This window comes from Dasypus novemcinctus, chromosome 7 (assembly GCF_030445035.2).
Source record: "Dasypus novemcinctus isolate mDasNov1 chromosome 7, mDasNov1.1.hap2, whole genome shotgun sequence".
In the NCBI taxonomy this organism is placed as follows: domain Eukaryota; kingdom Metazoa; phylum Chordata; class Mammalia; order Cingulata; family Dasypodidae; genus Dasypus; species Dasypus novemcinctus.
Genome location: NC_080679.1, coordinates 18,319,654 through 18,338,929, shown reverse-complemented (window position 1 = coordinate 18,338,929; position 19,276 = coordinate 18,319,654). Strand labels below are relative to the sequence as shown.

The following is a 19,276-nucleotide window of genomic DNA, read 5'->3' as shown; positions in this document are numbered from 1 at the left end:
TTTTAGCTTGCTAAACATTAAAAGGAATACTGCACAGTAATTCTTTGGACTCCTCTCATAAATGATGGGCATGGTGCTTCCCCATTGTACTGAGGAAACTCAAACAAACATTTCAAAAAGTCTGAGGTCTTCTATACTTGACAATAAAACTGAGTTATGTACTCATGCACAAGATCAGATTAAATCCTTCTTTCAGATGAGGAAACTGGGACTTAGAGAGACTAAGTTCGGTACCCAGTGCCAAGCAGCTAGTAAATTTCAGAGACTGTATCAAACAGGTCTTTCTAAATCCAAAGTCCAAGCTTATAACCGTGATATCATCTTGGCACTCTTTCTCTAAGTCAAGGGTTCATAACCTCGTTTTGTTCCACAACCCCTTCACCAGTCAGGTGAAAATAGTGGACCCCTTACTAAGTTCACACTACACTGTGTATTATTTAATAAATATATCACACCCACACCAACATGTCCCCACAGCAAAATGTTTTTTTCTGAATTTCAGTTTAAGCTCATAGAACTCTTGTTAAGATCCCCTGCTCTAAGTAATATATGGATGAAGGTATCTAGTCCAATTGTCACCGATTAAATGATGGAAAGACTTTCATTGACTGATAATGATCTCTCTCTCTCTCTCTGACCTAATATAGCACATACATATGGTTGAAACACAAGAGCTTAGAACATGATTGCTTTCTTATTATTTCATATGTACATGTTTAGATCTTGAGTTTGTTCCTAATAGAGTCTCATATCTCACCTTATTTTATGTTTGCTGGTTCTTTAACTCTGCCCAGCCCCAAACTGGGTACTTATTAGAATATGTGTCAAAATTCCTACTGATAGTTTCTGAAAGTTTATCTTTACGAGATATAGATGAATTTCATCTGAAAGTGATCACATTAAGTAGAGTCATAGATAAACTCCAGTGCTTTTATAGGACTACTGCGGTTGATTTAAAGAACCTGTCACAGAACAAAAGATTCTTTCAAGCCCCTTGGTTTTATCAAAGACAGACACATGCTCCTATTCTTCACAGTGCATTACCTCGGCTGTGGTTACAGTGGCAGGTTCACCCTCTGAGCTCTACACTGGGAGCTCAAAGGTTCTCTTTGGCAGATATTATAAAACCATTGGCAAATGCCTGATTTTTAAAATAGGGCTTTATATTGATTTAATCATAGAAATAAAAGTACCAAAATGTTTCATTAGATGGTTCACATAATAACTTTATATCCAAATGAAGGAAGTAAGCCTGGAAAATCACAGGTATATTTAAAATAAAATAATTTCTTTGGAAATCCAAGGGTAAAACTGGAAATAGATGTAATTGTTTATCTATCCATCCATTCATTCATTCAGGAGATATTTAATACCAATTGTTTTGTGGACACTAAGAGCTATGACAAGGGATGAATATACTTTGGAAAAGCATAAATTAAGCACCAAATCAGAATTATGGCATCAGAGAAGACTTCCTGGGGGAAGTAATAGGTTAGTTAGGATACAAATGATGGGTACTAGACACCTAGCATAAGGTTGGGGAAAAATTGTTCTGGGCCACAGAGAAAAGAGCGTAATGTATTTAAGAAATTAAAAAGAAGTTCAATGGCAGAAGAAGAATGGAAAGGGTGAATGGAATGTGGCTGAAGAAGTAAGCAGAGCCGAGATGAAGGGTACATTTGTGTATGAGTCTTTATGAGTATGTGTCCACATAAGTGAGGGCTATGTTTGGGTTATAAGTCATGAATTTATAATGCCCACAAATTGTTCCATTAGTGACAATTTTTCTAGTAGGATGGATTAGGCTATGAAGAAGGAAGTCACCTGAATTGTTATCAGGTGGGTTTTTGGTAGGTGGATTTAAAGACATGCTTGGGGAAAGAAAGTTGAAGATTTAAGAAAAAGGGAATATTTGAAGAGATAGACCAAGGAATCTAAGCCAAATAAGGCAGAGAATTAAGCTAGAAATGGCTTCATAATTAGGAAGAAATTTGGAATTTCATTAAGGTTAAAACATAAGGGAGCAGAACATAAAGAGTTATGATCACAGAACAGGGTGTCTGAATTTTTTTATTTCTTTGGTGGAAAGTCCCAAATCACTACAAATTTCATATCATTTTCACTTATATTGAAGTGAAGAGTAGAAATATAAGTTAGCAGAAACAAGTACAATAGGAATCAATAGAGGAAAAAATGAGTATGTTTCCATGTAGTAATTGAAGTTACTCAGAATAATAGTAAGATGTAAAATGGAGGAGGACACAGTGACCCATAAGTACTTATCTTAAGTTAATGGGGAAGAGTGAAAAAAAAGAAAGTATAAGCACATGTAATGAAACTCAAGGGACTAATATATATATATTTTCTACATGAAGCTGACAGATAAATGCCTGGAAACAGCAGGCAAGAGGCAAGGAAATGCCAGTTATACCTTCAGATAATCTGGTATATGGGTAGAATAAATGAGGGGACTCCAGTTGTCTAACAGTTGAATGAAAGAGTGAAAATCTTAGCTGATAATTTCAGGCAATACTGCAAAATACCATTTTGACCAAATTATGTAGGATTAAGTGGGTTGACTCTGTAATTTGATGACTTGGTTTAAAATACTAGAGGAAAGGAAAGATAAAAGAAAGCTTTCTCCAAGGAGAGTTGTGCTTCCTTTACTCTAAGGATCAATGAGAAATGCTCAGTACATGCATTCTGAATGTATACAAGATGTTAATAATGTGTAGAGAGAAGTTAATGGGTTATGGAGAGAAGGACAGAATAGTTTAGGAGCCAGAAGAATGATGTGCAGTTAAGATAAGGTCAAATATGAAGTGGAATATGTTGTGTGGCGTGATATAAGGATGAGACTTGAGGAAAGACAAAAAGGTTTTGTGGACAAGAGAAAAAAAGAGATTATTGTGGGGAGCAGTGTTACATCTAAGATGGTATCAAGGATAATTTAACTCTGAGGCATGGTGGATTGGTTTTATCTGATCACAAGTTTACCAAAAGATTTAGTTCTGGTGGATGGAGGCAAATTTGCCCAGAATCCTGAGAATCCTGCTTCAGATTGGGTGGAATGTAGTTTTGGTAGATGAAAGAATCTTTTTTTCTATAGATGTCAACTGTGGTCTGTCTGCTTAGACAGGAAGCCCAAGCTTTGGGTATTCATATCTTTCATCAGATTTGAGAAATCTTCTGCCATTATTTTTTCAAATATTTTTTTTTTCTGGCCTTTTATCTCCCTCTTCTCCTGGGATTCATATGATGCACATAGTGGGGTATTTGATGGTATCTCACAAGTCCCTCAGGCTCTGTTCATTTTATTTTTCATTCCTTTTTTGTCTGTCTTCAATCTGGACAATGTCAATTGCGTTGTCTTTAAGTCCTCCAGTCTGTTCTTGAACCCCTCTATTGCATTTTTCACCTCAGTTACTGTATTTTGATTTCCAGAATTTCAATTTTTTTTTCCTTTTTTATAACTTTTATCTCATGAAGTCCTCATTTTGTTCTTGCTTTCAGTATTTGTCCATGTCTTCCTTTAGTTCATTGATCCTATTCATGAGAGTTACTCTAAGATCTTTGATCAGTAATTCCAGAAATTAGTGTTTCCTCCAGAATATTTTCCATTGAATACTTTTTTTCTGTGACTGGGCCATACTTTCCTCTCTCCTTTTATGTTCCATCATTTTTTGGTTGAGAACTGAACATTATATTGTGATCACACTGGAAATCTACTTCTCCCACTCTTCATTCTATCAGACTAAGAAGGAAAAAAGGAAGGAATGGAAATGAAAAAGAGAGAGGGGAAATTAAAATAAAACTAACAAAACACACAAAAAAGGAAAAAATAATAATGAAGTGCACTGCCTCCCTAAGTCTCTTGTTAGATGCCAATGGAAAGCCAAAAACTGTTATTTGAAGGCTGAAACCTAGGCCAGTGTGTTTGCTCATCCTTTGGGGAGTCACCAGACCCATAAAAGCAAAACAGAGAGAAAAATATCCCAACCAAACAAAAAAATAAAATAAAATGAAAGAGGTGCACTTTCTTATGGCCCTGTAGATGCTGGTGTGAGACGAGAAGATGTTGTTTTTGAGAAAAACTGAGGCTAGCATCTGCCTCGGGCCCTCAGTGATCTGCCAGACTGAAAAACAGAAGAAAGAGAAAAGAAACACAACCATTGAAAAAGTGTACTTGGTCTTTACATTCTAGTAGATGCTGATTTGAGGACAAATCTGCTGAAGCAGGGAGGGCGGAAACCAAGACCAGAGCCTCTGCCGTGCCCTCAGGGATCTGCCAGACCAGGAAACATCCACACACAGAAGGAAGGAAAACAGTAACAGCAGCAGCAGCAAAACACCAGCTCTTTATTATGTCCAATGGGTGCTGGGTGGGAGGCTGGGATTGATGCTGCCCAGCATCAGGTTCTGTGCTATTCCCTCAGGGATTTCCTAGACTGACCTTGACTCTCAACCCCACCTTTCGAGGAGGAGATTTCCTCTGCCTACCTGGCCCCAGTAGGTCACTCCTGGATTCCAGGCTGCTCTGCCACAGCTGCAGACATTTCCACAGATGGTGTGAGGGGCTGAGCAAAGGGGTCTTGTCACTGGCTAGTGCTTTCACTTACAAATGCTGAACTCTCAGCAACCTCTCACTTCTTCTGGCACTCAGAGTTTTTTTAGATGTTCGTTGTGGTTTCAGAGTCAACACTTTGTTAATTCCAGTCTCTTTTTCCAACTCTTTCAATTTTCTAGTAGAAGGAGTGATTTGTAAAACTCCTTACTCTGCCATTTTCACTTGTACTCATCCTATTGTATTGCTGACAGGAGAAAACAAAAAGTATGCTGTTCCATGTCTGAGGTTTTGGATACCATTCTTCTCATTTTATACTATTTAATCTTTAATTCTTCTTGTAATTTGGTTTCTCATATACTGGCCACTTGGAGAGCGTGTGGCAGCCAGATGGTGAGAGTATGCATCCTCTTTGTCAGTTATGGTTTTATAGTAAATGTATATAAATGTTTCTGTCTTTGTTTTTTGGGTTGTGTTCATGAGGGCATTTGTTTGGTTTTCTCAATCGTCCTATGGGTATTTGATTTACCTGAGCCCATCACTCCCGGGGTGAATCCATTCCCAGTATACAAGCTGGTGAAATTCTGAGCCTGGAAGGCTGGGGGCAAGATCTGTCACCAGGGGAATGTGCTCTAAGTACAGTATGTGTGGGAGATGGCTGTGTGGAAAGTACCAGATTGTAACTACATGACCAGTACTTGAGAGTAACTTGCAGCCTAAGCCTCATAGTTAAAATCTGGATTTTTCTTAAAGGAGAAAAGCCACATGAAGAGCAGAATAAAGACTGAGGATACTTGTGGTCAACTGGGGGAAATTCACTGAAGCATTCCCATACTATCCATCAGGATAGGTTTGGGCAACCTGGGCAGGTTTTTCAGAGATGAAACACATCTGGAACACCGTGTGTTCATTAGGAATTTTCAATTTTTAAATACCTGCAAATGTCAGTTCCAAGTCACGTATCAGAATTTTGGATTAAAATGATGGTTGATGTTTATGACATCACATGTTATAAGATGCCTCTCCCAAATATCCCTTTTGCTCATAACCCAGCTAAAACCCAGGTAAAAGAGGAACATTAATTTATTTGAGTGGGCTTTAGTCAATGTCATTCTGGGAAATGTGTTAGTATGCCACACTGTCTAGCATTGTGCACAGAGGGTGGGTTTGCAATTAAAAGGAAATCCCACCCGAAGCTATTTAATTCCTCTTTAAGACCAGTTCTGTACTTTCAACAGCTGCCACAGTTAAATGATGCTCCATCTTAATGATTGCACTAATCATTGACTTTTCTCAGAAATGGTAATTTAAAAAGCAGTTATAGCTTTCACAATATATATTACTTTTCTTTAAAAAGATGATTTAAATAGGCCGTTTCTTGATAAAATACTGTTCTAATGAAAATATATCAATTAATGAAAGATAGTTTTAAAAAGCACATGTATAACGTTTGTATGAGAACTATGGGACATGATGAACTGGGGGCACAAGTCAGGGATCCAGGATAAGAAAAAGAAGCTAAGGTGAAACAAAGAGCTGAGAATGAACATGGGGGTAGGGATTTAGCCAAACCTGATCAGGAAACCAGGTGGTGTATGCCAGAATCTGTCTGGAGTCTAGGAGTAGTAGACATGGAACTGTAGATATCCTAAGTTCAAGAAAGACAATTGGTTGAAGCTAGCAGGTAGATAAGAATCCAAAATACACAAATATTGATAGGTATCAGAGTAGTAAGAGTCTCAGGGACCAGGAGTCGACAGGAACCAAGGGGCAGGATGAAGCAACAGGATGTGAATGTTAAAAGTTATGTGAGAGTAAGAAAGTTTGTAACCAGGAAGAAGTATAGTTTCATACTCCTATAGAAATTCCATGAAGCAGGAATCAGTTCAGAAAGTCTTGCAAAGGCCAAGAAGGAGCAGACAGGGACCAAGAACCCTAGAAGGAAAAGGCAAACTTAAGCAGTAAGGCAAGTGGGCATCCAGGTAGAGGAATCTAGGCAGGCTGACTAAGCAACATTACTGGGAGTGATAATATAGTTTCTACTGATCCCAGAGCTATGTAAGTCTGAGCTGCTTTCTTCTCTGTAACAGATTAACCTCAGAGAATAGATCTAGCCTCTCAAGAAGGTTAACCTGATGCAGCTGAGGGAAAGCAAGAAGAGATATCATTTTCCACAATGTGTTCTGTCCTTGAGGGATGTCTAAACTTATAAAGACTCTCTGACCACACATGTTTGGGAAATGTGGCAAACACTGCTCTTTCTTTGGTATCATGATTCCCATTCTTATACTAAAATCTCTGAGAAGTTTTGCAAGAATGAAGCCTTTAAATTTTACTCTGTACTCCCCAAACTTATTTGACCATTGAGCCCTTTTTGGCTAACCATCATCGATTAAGAAATGCTACTATCTGGAAAAGCCTTTGGAGGCAGAAAAGTCTGGGTTTAGATTGCACATCTGCCTCTGGCTCTGGAAAAGTTACTCATTTTCTGAGATTTATTTTCTTTATTTATAAAATAGAGGTAATTACCAATCTGACAGACTTGTAATAAATCTTAAATGAGATAACATAAATAAAAGCACTTATCAAGAGTACTTAAATATTAGTTTCTCACGTTCCTGTCTTTCTTGATGCATGGTCAGACAGCATTTTAAGACCTCAGGAACGTAGCTTCTGTAGTAGACAGAAGAAAGGACAAACTCATGCTGATGCAAACAGAGTCTTCTTTAACACATCAATAGTTCCTGCCTCAATGGGACAAATATCTAAGATGTGATATGGAATAATGGTTCTGGCACATACATGTTGCCATGGCAAAAAAATAAAATTCTGGGAGTACTTCAAGCTAAAAACAGAACTGGATCAGCAAGAAGCTATAGACCAACCATGTTTTTCTTGGAATTATATACAAAAATGGCTTGCAGCTTTCCTTTGAAGATCAGCTTTATGGTACATGTTCTGCATGATATTGCTCCCTTTACCTTTATGAGATGCCTGTTCAGACGTAAAAGCCATGGTCATGACCACAGGCCCAATTGAACGAATACATTTTTGTTCAGACTTGTGGGATATGCTGGCCCCCAAGAAGTTCAACACATTCTTTTGCCTGGTCCCTGCTCCAGGCTAATATGACAGCTCTTAGTTGGATTCAAACGTCAATGGATATTTCCATACTGATTGAGTTAAATACTTAGTGGTACTCACCTGCTTGCATAGTAACTATTCCAGATAACCTGGGAATTATTTTATAACACTGAAACTGTATTTATTCAAATGGCAGCCTAACACTCAGAAAGAATTACTGTGCAAGCAATTGGTTCAAGAGAGTATTTATTTTCTCCCTTCATTATGTCATCCACACTTCTATAGAAATGCAATATGTGTGGTCTAATATTTTCTATACCAACATAGCTCCAGAATCATCAGTACCCATTAAATTATGTGCACTGTATTAGTCAGGGTTCTCCAGTGAAACAGAGCCAATAGGATATATAATATAAATATTATGAGATTCATTGTAGGAATTGGCACACACAACTGGGGTTGAACAAGTCTAAATTCCGTAGGGCAGATCACAGGCTGGGAATGCCAATGAAGGTTTTCTATGAATACTCAAGAAGCTGTCTGGTTGAAGAAGAGCTGAAATTCTTCCTTCTAGTTGGTAAATGCATTAGTCAGGGTTCTCTAGAGAAACAGAATCAACAAGGTATCTGTCAACAGTATGAGATTCTGTAAGAGTCTCTCACGCAGCTGTGGGGATGCACAAGACCAGGTTCTGCAGGCAGGCTGCAACCAGGGGCTGTAATGAAAGTCCAGTGAAGGTTCTTGATGAGTTCTGGGAGATGCTGGCTGTCCAAAGATGAGCTTGGAAATACTCTCTCAATGCTGGAATCACTTCCCCTTTTAAGGGGTTCATCTGATTGGGTTAAGTATTACTCGTTGCTGATGGCAATCTCCCTGATTGATGTAATTATAACCAGCTATCTATGATTTACCATTGCAGTAAAGTCAATGGTGACTAAAGTCCATAAATGCCCTTGTATTATAGTTAGCTCAGTGCTTGCTTAACCAAACAACTGGGCACAATTACCTGGCCAAGTTGACACAATAGCTTAACCATCACAGTAAACTTATCAGTTCTCCTCTAAGGTCTTTAAGTGATTGGATGCAACTTCTCTCATTGATAAAAGAACTCTCCTTAGTTGATTGTAAATATAATCAACTTATTGATGACTCAAATCCATGAAATATCCTTGTATTAGCATCAGGCCAGTGTTGCTTCACCAAACATTTGGATTCCGGAAACTAGCCATATTGACACATGAATTTAACCATCACAGTCCATTCCTTGTCAATTTGACACTTATATACATCTCCTTAAGCCATACTTAATCTCTAAATAAAAGCAATAACAGTCATATTTTTGCCTAACAATATTTGGCTGTCCTGCATACAACCAGAAACACATCCAGAAGAGTATGCAAGTCCTTGGGTAATATTCACTCTTAAACTTGATATCCTATAACTTAAATACTATGATATAAAGTTAATACAACTTATATTATATGAAAAGGGGATAAGATAGGGAAGAAAACAAAAATATTTGCTTTATGTATATACATAAACATATTCATAACAAATCAAGAAATATTCAAACCATAGAGTTCTTGCTTCTGTAAATGGTCACATGATTCTAGTTCATATTTATCACTACCTCTTCCACCACCCTTTCCATATTCCCTTTACCCTCAGTAAGCACCTCAGCTGGTCACGGTTATTTGTCTGTTGGTATATTTATTAGTCAGCCAAAGTGGTGCTGATGCAAAATACCAGAAATTGGTTGACATTTATAAAGGGTATTTATTTGGGGTAGAAGCTTACAGTCACAAGGCCCTAAAGAGTCCAACTCAAGGTACCATAAGAGGTACTTTCTCACCCAGAGTCTATGGCCATGTGTTGATGCAAGATGGCAGGCAACATCTGGGAGCATTCAGTCTTCCTCCTCCTCTGAAGTCTCCCTGGTCCCAGCTTCTTCTAATCTCAGTCGCAGACTGGGACAAGTTTTGTCTCACTCTTGAGGCTCACTTTTCTCCAGGCTCAGCTGCTCTGCTCTCTCCATAAGGCCCCATGTACACTGTCAGGCAAATGGCTCATCTCTCTTCCTGGGACCTCTGCCGTGTCTAATGGATCCTTCTCTGTCTGCTTACTTCCCAGGCTCCAGGATCAAAACTCTTGTCTCCTCTGTCTTGTTATTTTCTCTGGGACTTCCCACCCACCAGGGGCGGGAACTCAACATCCTACTGATGTGGCCAATCAAAGCCCTAGTCATAATTGAATCAAGTAAAAGTGAAACCTCTGACTTCAATACATTCTGTTATCACTAGCCCAGAGGAACAGACCAATTTACAAACATAATGAGTATTTCTTTTTGAAATTCATCAATAAAACAAACTGCCACAGTTGAAGTTTCTGGGTCATTGTCAGTCCTGCCTGGATTGGGTTACAGCAGTGATCCATTGATTTTAATCACAGGGCATGATACTATTAAGGGATACCATAAGGGAGACCCTGTCTTTCACGCAAACTCTTCTTTACTTCCATTGTGTAGCAGCAGTCATATTTCCTTTTGATAATCATGACTAAATTCTTAAGCACAAAGAAACCAGAAATTAATGGTTTGATATATTTTGAGACTTGAGCCAGAAGCAACTCCATCAGGGACCTTCCTGAGCTTTTGCAAAGTGAGTCCCCAGAGGTCAGGACTTCCATGTGAAGGTTTAAGTGAACATGGATCCAGTCAGCCATTTCAGTAAAAGTCATAATTGGAATGTAGTAATGCAGGAAGAATCTGTGGAAGGTTCCATTGTCTAATGGTTTGGAACACTGTAAATCTGTGTAAAACCGACAAAGTTTTTGCAAAATTTGTAGGAGTGGAACAACTGCCATCATGGCCTGGAAGGGACAGAGAAGGGATGAATTGAAGGAAGAATAACTTCAAGGGCAGAACCATGGAAGTCAAGGTCTGGACCCAAATCTCCTTAGGTCATGAGTTCAGTCAACCCATATGTGGTGAAAGGGCAGGTTCTCCCCTGTATTTGGAGGGGACAGGCAAACTATTCTGGGACATGGAAGGGGTGGACCTTGCACCCTGTTTTGTAGGGAGAGTGCTGCCACCCCAATGCTCACAGGAGGAGTCTGTGCCCTGGTGTTCACAGAGAGTCTGGCTGCCTTCCTGATGCCTGGAAAGGGTGGTCTTTACACCAGTTTTTTCTTCTTCTTTATTTTCTTTTAACTGTTACATTAAAAATTATGAGGCCCGCATATACTCCCTACCCCACCTACCCTACTCCTCCCATGTCAACAATCTCTTCCATCATCATGGCACATTTGAGGAGAGTATGTCCACTGTAAAGCACTTGGAAGGGGTGAGGTTGCTAATCCTTCAAGCATACAGGAAAAACCATTGATCCCCAGATGACATTCAGACCTTGAAATCTGTGGAGTTTGCCCTGTTGGATTTCATAGTTGTTTGGGACCTATGAGCCCTGTTTTCCTTCTAATTTTTCCCTTCTAGAATGGGAATGTTTAATCTATGTCTGTCCCTCCATTGTATATTGGAAGCGAATGATGTGTGTTCTAGATTTTATAGCTCCAGAGAAAGGGGAATTATGCCCCAGGACAAACCACACAGATACTTCATTTCGATGAGACTTTTTACTTAGCATTATAAATAAAATTATTTAAGTCTTTTTGGTATTGTGATGGAATGAGTATTTTTTGCATGTAGGAAAGAACACATCTTTTTGGGGTCCAGAAGGCAGACTGTAGTGGTTTGGAGCTATGTACGCCAGGAAAACATGTTCTTCAACTTAATCCATTCCTGGGGGTATTAGTCCTTATAAATAAGAACTTATGTTGAAGTTACTTCAGTTCAGGTGTGGCCCAGCTGAAACAGATCTTAGTCCTATTACTGAAGGCCTTATAGGGAAGGTCGTAGAGAGAAGGAAAGCCACAGGAACATCCAGGCACTGAGTCAATGGAACCTGGAGAGAAAGAAAAAGCCAGGAGGGACCACCATGTACATTGCCATGTGACAAAAAAGCCAAGGACTGAGGATTACTAGAAGCCAGCCCCAGCATGCCACAGTTTTCTGGGAAGAAGTATCGTCTTTATGACACCTTAGTTTTGGACTTCTCCTAGCCTCAAAACCATGAGCCAATAAATTCCCAATGTTTAAGCCAACCCATTGCATCATATTTCCTTTAGCAGTCAGGAAACCAAAACACTAAAACTAATTTCACTGTGTAGACATGAAAACAACTGCATTACTAATTAAGTTAAAAATAAGAAAATAGGAAGTTAGACGCATAGATAAAGGAACTAATCACTGAAGAAGGGCCAAAAATGAGACTACCCAACACTTTGATGCTTACAAATGTTACTTTCAGTTGCTAGCAATTCATTGTAAAATCCAATTATATGATATTGATTTATTAAAGACAGCATACACTTCACGGCAATTGGAATTCCCAGTTAGGTGGTAAAACAGTTCATAAACAATGGCTTGATGGTTACCAGAGCCACAGGGCAGGATACTGCGGGTGTTAGATTTGGCTGGTAAGGAGACAGTGATTCATCTGACAGTTTGTAATGTACAGAAACAGCAAAAGAAGGTTAGTAGTGTGTCAGTGTCCCATGTCCCACTGTATGAATTTAAACCAATGAAGTCAAATGAGAGACCTGATGTCTCTTCCACTGAGGAGCCAACACTAAACTACAGTCAAACACTTTTATAGATTTGCCCGAGGTGTTGGAAGAGTGAGATAGATGAGAAACTGCCTCCCTGTGGCTCCTCACCAGATCACTTACCTCCCTGTGCTCCCACAGAAATGGCAGGGTGTTCTGCCAAGATTCAGGCAAGATCACGGTCAGTTCTTGTCTAGATGGAGACATGAGAGGTTGTCAGAGAGTCTCTCAGTAGTGCTGTTCCCTCACACCAGGAGATTAGACTTCATTGTTCTTTGATTGCCCTAACAGATAATTCAACCTCCTTCAGGTTTTGTTAAACTCTTTTTTTGGCAGTATTTCTATTATTCCCCAAATTTATTTATTTATTTATTTATTTACATGCCCTAAACCTGCTATAGGATACTAACACTGAAAAGAAAATATAAATAAGACTAATGTTGACTACTTTCCAAGTTTTAATAGTAGAACCTCAAATCTGTCACTGCTTTCAATTAATATTGAATAGATGGAAGAATAAGACAAAATGATTAGATAAAAGAGGTTGAAAGATCAAATGAATAAGTCTTATGATACTCAGATCACTAAAACTAGAAGGAACTCAAAAATGTCCAGGGAATGGTAAAATCAATGTTGTCTACATTCCACTGCATCACTTATGCTTAATTCAATATTAGCAAATTGAACTTATAGCTCCCTGACCAAGGGATTATAAAAGAAGACTCTCACTACAATGAAAACAGTTCCCAACAGCTGTTCAAGCAAATAAAATTTCTGTGAAGGTTCTTGATGTTCTCAGGTCTGATCTTTAGTTTAAAAAGAAGTCAGGTAGGAATTCCATTTGAAGTGGAATTTAGGAAGATTGAACTAGTGATGAAAAAGAAAATGAACCTGGGAAGCTGTCCCAGTTTGTTGCAACCTGAGATTGACCTTTTCAGCTCTGTTGGCAAAATACAAGTACATGGCTTTGGCTGGTTAGTGAAAGATCCAGCTCTGTGAAAGTAGAGTAGGAAAAAAAAAGTGGAGAAGTTGGAATCTTTTCAACCAATTAACACACCACCTCCTGCTTTTGAGGACATGAGCTGCAATCCAGTGGCAGTCATCAATAACCATTACAGATTAGGAGAAAGAGATATGGCAGTGATGGCTGTGGTTTGCACTTGAAAGAGAACACAAGTCGTAGAGGAAATGGAGGGAGATTTATTATAACCGAAATACTCAGGGAATGGGAGGGGGAGTAGAAAAGGATGCTATATTATTTAGTGGATGCCATTCTTTCCATGAAATACCAAAATACAATTCTTTACTTATCAATTAAAAAGAGTATTGTGAATAAATTAGTCACAAAGGAAACCTGTTATACTAAAGTTATCCTCATGAATGCTTATGAATGATTAATTTCTAGAACCAAATCATATACAAGTTGGTGTCTCTGTGGATATGCATACATGCATCAGGCCTAAATATTCCCAGTAGTGCTGGTACTCCTCTTCCCAGAGAGCTCAAATTCTAAGCTAAAACTTCCAAGCTTTCACATTATCTTCACTATTTAAAGTCACTGAATGTCGACAAGCCATTGGCTTTGCCACGCTCCAGAATCAAAATTAACCAGTAGAGATTCAATGAGGAAGTTCTAACTTTAGACTGGTAACTTTAAAATTGGTTTGCAAACTGTGAGCTTTGTTTCTGTCCATTGTCCTTGTAGTTGTTATATGTTTGGATCTGCACCAACTTTGGTGAGTGAAAAGGACAGCTATGTTTTATGATGAAACATTTCTGTACAAACTGCATGATGAATTCCTTGGGGACAGTAAAAATGTGTTATGGCACTTCACTGTCTCTTGTAGTATTCAATATAATATACTTCATATTTTGTGAATAATGAAGAAAGATGAGTCAAATAAACAAATGCATATTTACTGAGTACTGGCTATGTGACACATACTCAGTTGGCCATAAAATAATAGAAGGGGAGAAACAGTTCAAGTGTAAATATCAATTATACTAATAGCTTTCATCTCAGTATCAGTCATTTAACTTTCTGTACCTAATTTTTCTCAACTATTTAAAAGGATGATAGTACTGATCTTGTAAAGTTGTTGTGAGGATGACATGAAACAATATACATTCTACATAATGTAAACTCTAATAATCTATGCAAATAGAAGAGCCTCTTATAATGCTACAGAGATAAGGCATTGTCCTTCAGGAGGAAAGCTTTACAACGTATTTGAGGACAGGAGAGTTGATACTTGATAAAGAAAAACTATGTAGTGCTGAGCAATATTACAAGGAGATCATTAAAAGTATGTTAAGATGCAAGCAAAATAAAATGTAGACTAGTTTCTCTGAAAACCGTGTTTGCACTTTGAAACACCCTTTTCTACCTTGTGTCCAAGGGAAGGAAATATCTCTCAATACATAGCAAATAAGCCACACCCAAGATTTTTCCATGCTCTAGTTCTGATAATCTGACACCAGGCAAATATCTGTTAGGTACCAACTTTGTAGGAGGCACTCTCTGGAAAATCAGAGAAATATAACACATGGTCTTGGCCCTTACTTCGAGGACATATATTTTATTTAGGGAAAAAAGATGAATAGGCCATAGATAAAATAAAGAATTCAACACTATCGACAGAGAACACCACATGACCTACCTTGGCGATGGCTTAGTAAGTGTAGAGTAGGGAGCAATTCAGTTGACTCGACTGGGTGAGGAAAGCCTCACCTGGTAACATGACTTCAGAAGGAAATGCTCAGCAGGGAAGAATAGATTTAGTGGAGTATTTCTAAGGTCAGTTTATAGGTAGAGTGAAACACATGAGACATGTTTGTGCTTCTGAGGAAACTGGCCTGGTCTTTAGCAGTGATTGAAAACCTAAATCAAAAACGTCTTAGTGGAAGTTTTTAGCTCATTAAGACGAAAAGCCCAGCAATAGAACTGGCTTCAGGTTCAGATAATAGGACTTGAGGAGACAGAAGACATTCCAGGGCCTCACTTCCCAGGTTCAAACCCTAGCTCTGCCACTTAATAACTGTGTATTCTTTGGTAGTCCCTTACACATTACGTGTCTCTGTTTTCTGAACTGTAAAAGGAGTATAAAGATTGCTGTGATGAACAAAACACTGTATTTGTTTACAAGTGTATAGTGTGTACACCAGTGCCTGCCACCACATATAAACGCTCCATGAGCTCTAATCTTGTTCTTATTAGGGGTCAGTCTTCCCACAACCCTGCCACCTCTCCTTATTTCTCAGGATCCATGGAGTGTCCAAACTTCCTGGGTTGAGATCCAGAGCTGGTCCTTCCAGCTCATTGGCTCTAGATCAGTCATCCTTGAACCAATCACTATAGTCAGGAAAATCCCATGTTCTGACCAAGACTGATATTCTTTATGAGAATACTTTTGGAATTGGGGAGAAAATGCAACTTAGAGCAGATGGGGAGAGATTTCCAAAAAGCAAAATGGGAATACTACGGTCACCTAAAGGGTGAATAAATACCAGAGTGTTAATACCAAAAATGACTAGTGTAGGCCCAAAAAAGAATAGTAAAAATGAAGAAATTAAATTAAAAAGGAAGGTTAAAACCAGACCATGAGAAGATTTAATCTTTGGTAGTAGAGGGAACATGTGAACAAAACTGAGGAAATTTGGGACCTAGAAGACACAACTACAGCTGCCAAGTGTCAGGAAGGTACAAAGCTACTAGTTCAGTTTGAAACTCTCCTCACCATCTGCTCATGTCCACAATGAATGACAAAAGCCTTTTTGTGATTTTAAATTCCTCGGTCTTTTCATATGAGTATTTTCCTTGTTTTAACAATATGTACATTGGGACCGCAAAATGTACCTTTTTTATACAGAGAATGAATTCATTACAGCTAACCACAACCAACAGTTGTTCTTTTTTTTCTAATTATACCATAAAGATTTAGATCTGGCAAAACTCCATCACTACCTGTAAGAGTAATTTAGAGGCTGGAAATTATTGCTCTGCCTTTTAAAAATATATAATACAGGGTGAATACATTTGCCAGGGCTAGCAGATGATGTATTCTTTGCTGAAACCATTACTGAGACTGTAATTTAAAGTAACAGGAGGACCACTTTATTGCTGATAGGTATTGCTGGCTAATTCTATTTCAGCCTGATCATAATACCTCACACAGTCCCCATTCTCTCTTGTCACTCAGATGCACATTTCTGTGGCATGTAAGAAATATAAAAGTAATGGATCAAGAATGTTTTTCTTAGCTTCAAAACTACTCATATAATGTATTAGTACAAATGGAACTTTCAATTGTGCAGTCATTCAACAAACTTTTCCTGAATTCCTTCTCAACTACATGTCCTTGTGAAGCTTTACATTAACTAGTTTAATTCTCTCAATAACAGTGCAGTAGATATGCCCCCCATTATATATATATATATACAAATATGTATGTATAAATGACTATATATATTTATTTATTTAGAAATATTGAACAATTCACCCATATCAAATAACTGGGCAATGGGAAAAAGGAAGAGGAACGTGTCATTTTTAAAAGTTAGCATGACCTTATGCCTGTTATACTGATTTCCAGGAAGCATTGTTCCAGCTGGGGAGTGGGGAAATGAGGGCCTAAATATGTCCTGCTTCCTCTGCATAAAATCTCTCAAGACTTCTGAATTTGATGGTTTACAGCTTTATATCTAAGGGGCCTAGATTCAAATTTGGTGACTGCCACTTACTGCCAGTATAATTTAGATTAAGCCCCACTAACTTCTCCAGGCCCCCGTTTAAAATGGAGAAAACAGTGGAAATTGCCCCAAGGAACTTTTGTGGGAAAATAAGTTAAGGCTGTAAGTTGCATTAACACAGTGTCAGTCTTAGGGAGTGCTCAATATTAAATGTTGGCTACTACTATTAATCACCCACATGAAGCTTGCATCCCCTCTGAAGTAATCATTTAAGAAGTCATTCTGCCCAAAGCTAAACACCTCAGGCAGCAGATCATTCATTCATTCCCAAGGCAACCAGTTTTATCTTTGGACGGCTCTCTCTGACTTTTGCAGAATTATTTCTTATGAGGAGTAAAATCTAACTCCCTGTAACTTCTTCACATTGGTCTTAGCTTTAGCCCTTAGGGCCTCATTGCACATTTCTCATTCCTCATTCATTTGACAGGCCCTCGAATATGTAAAGACAACTAGAGTCTCCCACTGAATTTGGTTTCCTCAAAGCTAAACAGCCAAAGAGTGCCTGGGGTTAATGTTGATTAGACTTTTGTTATTGTTTATTTTGATTTGTTTCCCTTCCAAGTCAATGTGAAAAGGCAATAAAATCTAATACACACACACAGGCAGTTCAGTTTCAGCCTCAGTGTTTTGGGTGTTTTGTTAAAATCTATTCTTTAACTTTGGTTTTGCCCTTTGCCTTTAAAGGCAGAGCAACCAAATGCCTGTTTCAATATAATTCCCAGAATTCCTGAATTTGCCTGCCGTCAGCCATTATGAGATTTTTTTAGGATACCTTTGTTGTTGGAGATGTTGTCCATGTGTCTAGGTTCTTGTCTTTGTCACAAGAAAGAGTTTAAGGATGAGCCACAAATTAATTAAACAAGCAGAGAATTTATTGGGGGGTAAACTGAGGAATAGAAAGTACACCTTTCAGAGTCAAAGGAGGGCATTTCCAAGGGAGAAAATGCAAAGTTCTGCCGAGGGTCCCCTGTTTTAATGGGGGTACAGGACTGTGCTGTGTGCAAGGGCCTAGGGGTGCAGGGACCCAGGAGTGGGGGGTTGCTGTCTGGTGATGATTGACTCTGACCTCTGCAGTGCATGTTGAGCAGCAGTGATTAGCATCTGGTCACTGTCCATGAGGTGGGGGTGGTGGCAGTGCCCCTCTTGCCCCCTCCCTCTTTGCTGGCTGCCTTCTGATAATGCGGCTTTTGGGGATAAGTGCTGTGAGCTGCAGGGTGTGCACTTGTAAGCTGTCTCTTCATAACCTGCATGTGCGACTCAGCAGGCTAATGCTAGTAAAGAGGCCAATGCCTCAGTTTCTCTTACCAGGCTTATTAAGTTTTCTGCCCCTTCCTCCTTAGGTCCCTATTCTTTCCTGCCTCACCTTCAAATCCAATCAGCATACCAGCTCCGCAACAGACCAAGACATGCCATTTACTTTTTATTTTTTTAATGTTTAATCATTTTTTTGGTCTTTATTTATTTTTTTAATGTTACATTAAAAAAATATGAGGTCCCTATATACCCCCCACCCCCTTCACCCCCACTCCTCCCCCCATAACAACAACCTCCTCCATCATCATGAGACATTCATTGCATTTGGTGAATACATCTCTGAGTACCGCTGCACCTCATGGTCAATGGTCCACATCATAGCCCACACTCTCCCACAGTCCACCCAGTGGGCCATGGGAGGACCGACAGTGTCCGGTAACTGTTCCTGCAGCACCACCCAGGACAACTCCAAGTCCGGAAAACACCCCCACATCTCATCTCTTCCTCCCACTCCCTACCCCCAGCAGCCACCATGGCTACTTTCTCCACACCAATGCCACACTTTCTTCGATTACTAATCATAATAGTTCATGAATAGAATATCAGTAAGTCCACTCTAATCCATGCTCTATTCCTCCATCCTGTGGACCTTGGAATGGTTGAGTCTACTCCACATATATCAAGAGGGGGCTTAGATTCCACATGGGTGCTGGATGCAATTCTCCTGCTTTTAGTTGTAGGCACTCTTGGCTCCCTGGTGTGGTGGTTGACATGGCTACATCTGAATATTCACTTTCAAATATAGATGAGCATTCTAGATGTAAATAGGAACAATAAATCTTCTGTGCTTTATGGATTGAAATTCTATCAATGATTTGAAATATAAGTGTGTATTTATTATTGCACAAATAAAACTAGGATGCTGCAAGCTGCACATTTTAAGCATAAGCACATTAAAGAAGG

The 19,276-nt window shown here is 38.9% G+C and overlaps 1 protein-coding gene and 1 long non-coding RNA gene across 3 annotated transcripts in view; one reads left to right on the top strand and one right to left on the bottom strand.

Annotated features, from left to right (window-relative positions):
- The window catches only part of NYAP2 (neuronal tyrosine-phosphorylated phosphoinositide-3-kinase adaptor 2), a 281,902-nt gene that overhangs the window by 37,443 nt on the left and 225,183 nt on the right, over positions 1-19,276 (top strand). The window lies entirely within an intron of this gene.
- LOC131279124 (uncharacterized) lies at positions 11,264-12,496 on the bottom strand. Its single transcript, XR_009186458.2, has 2 exons — positions 12,434-12,496; positions 11,264-11,607 (listed from the first exon to the last, which is right to left on the bottom strand). It is a non-coding gene; the product is annotated as an uncharacterized lncRNA (long non-coding RNA).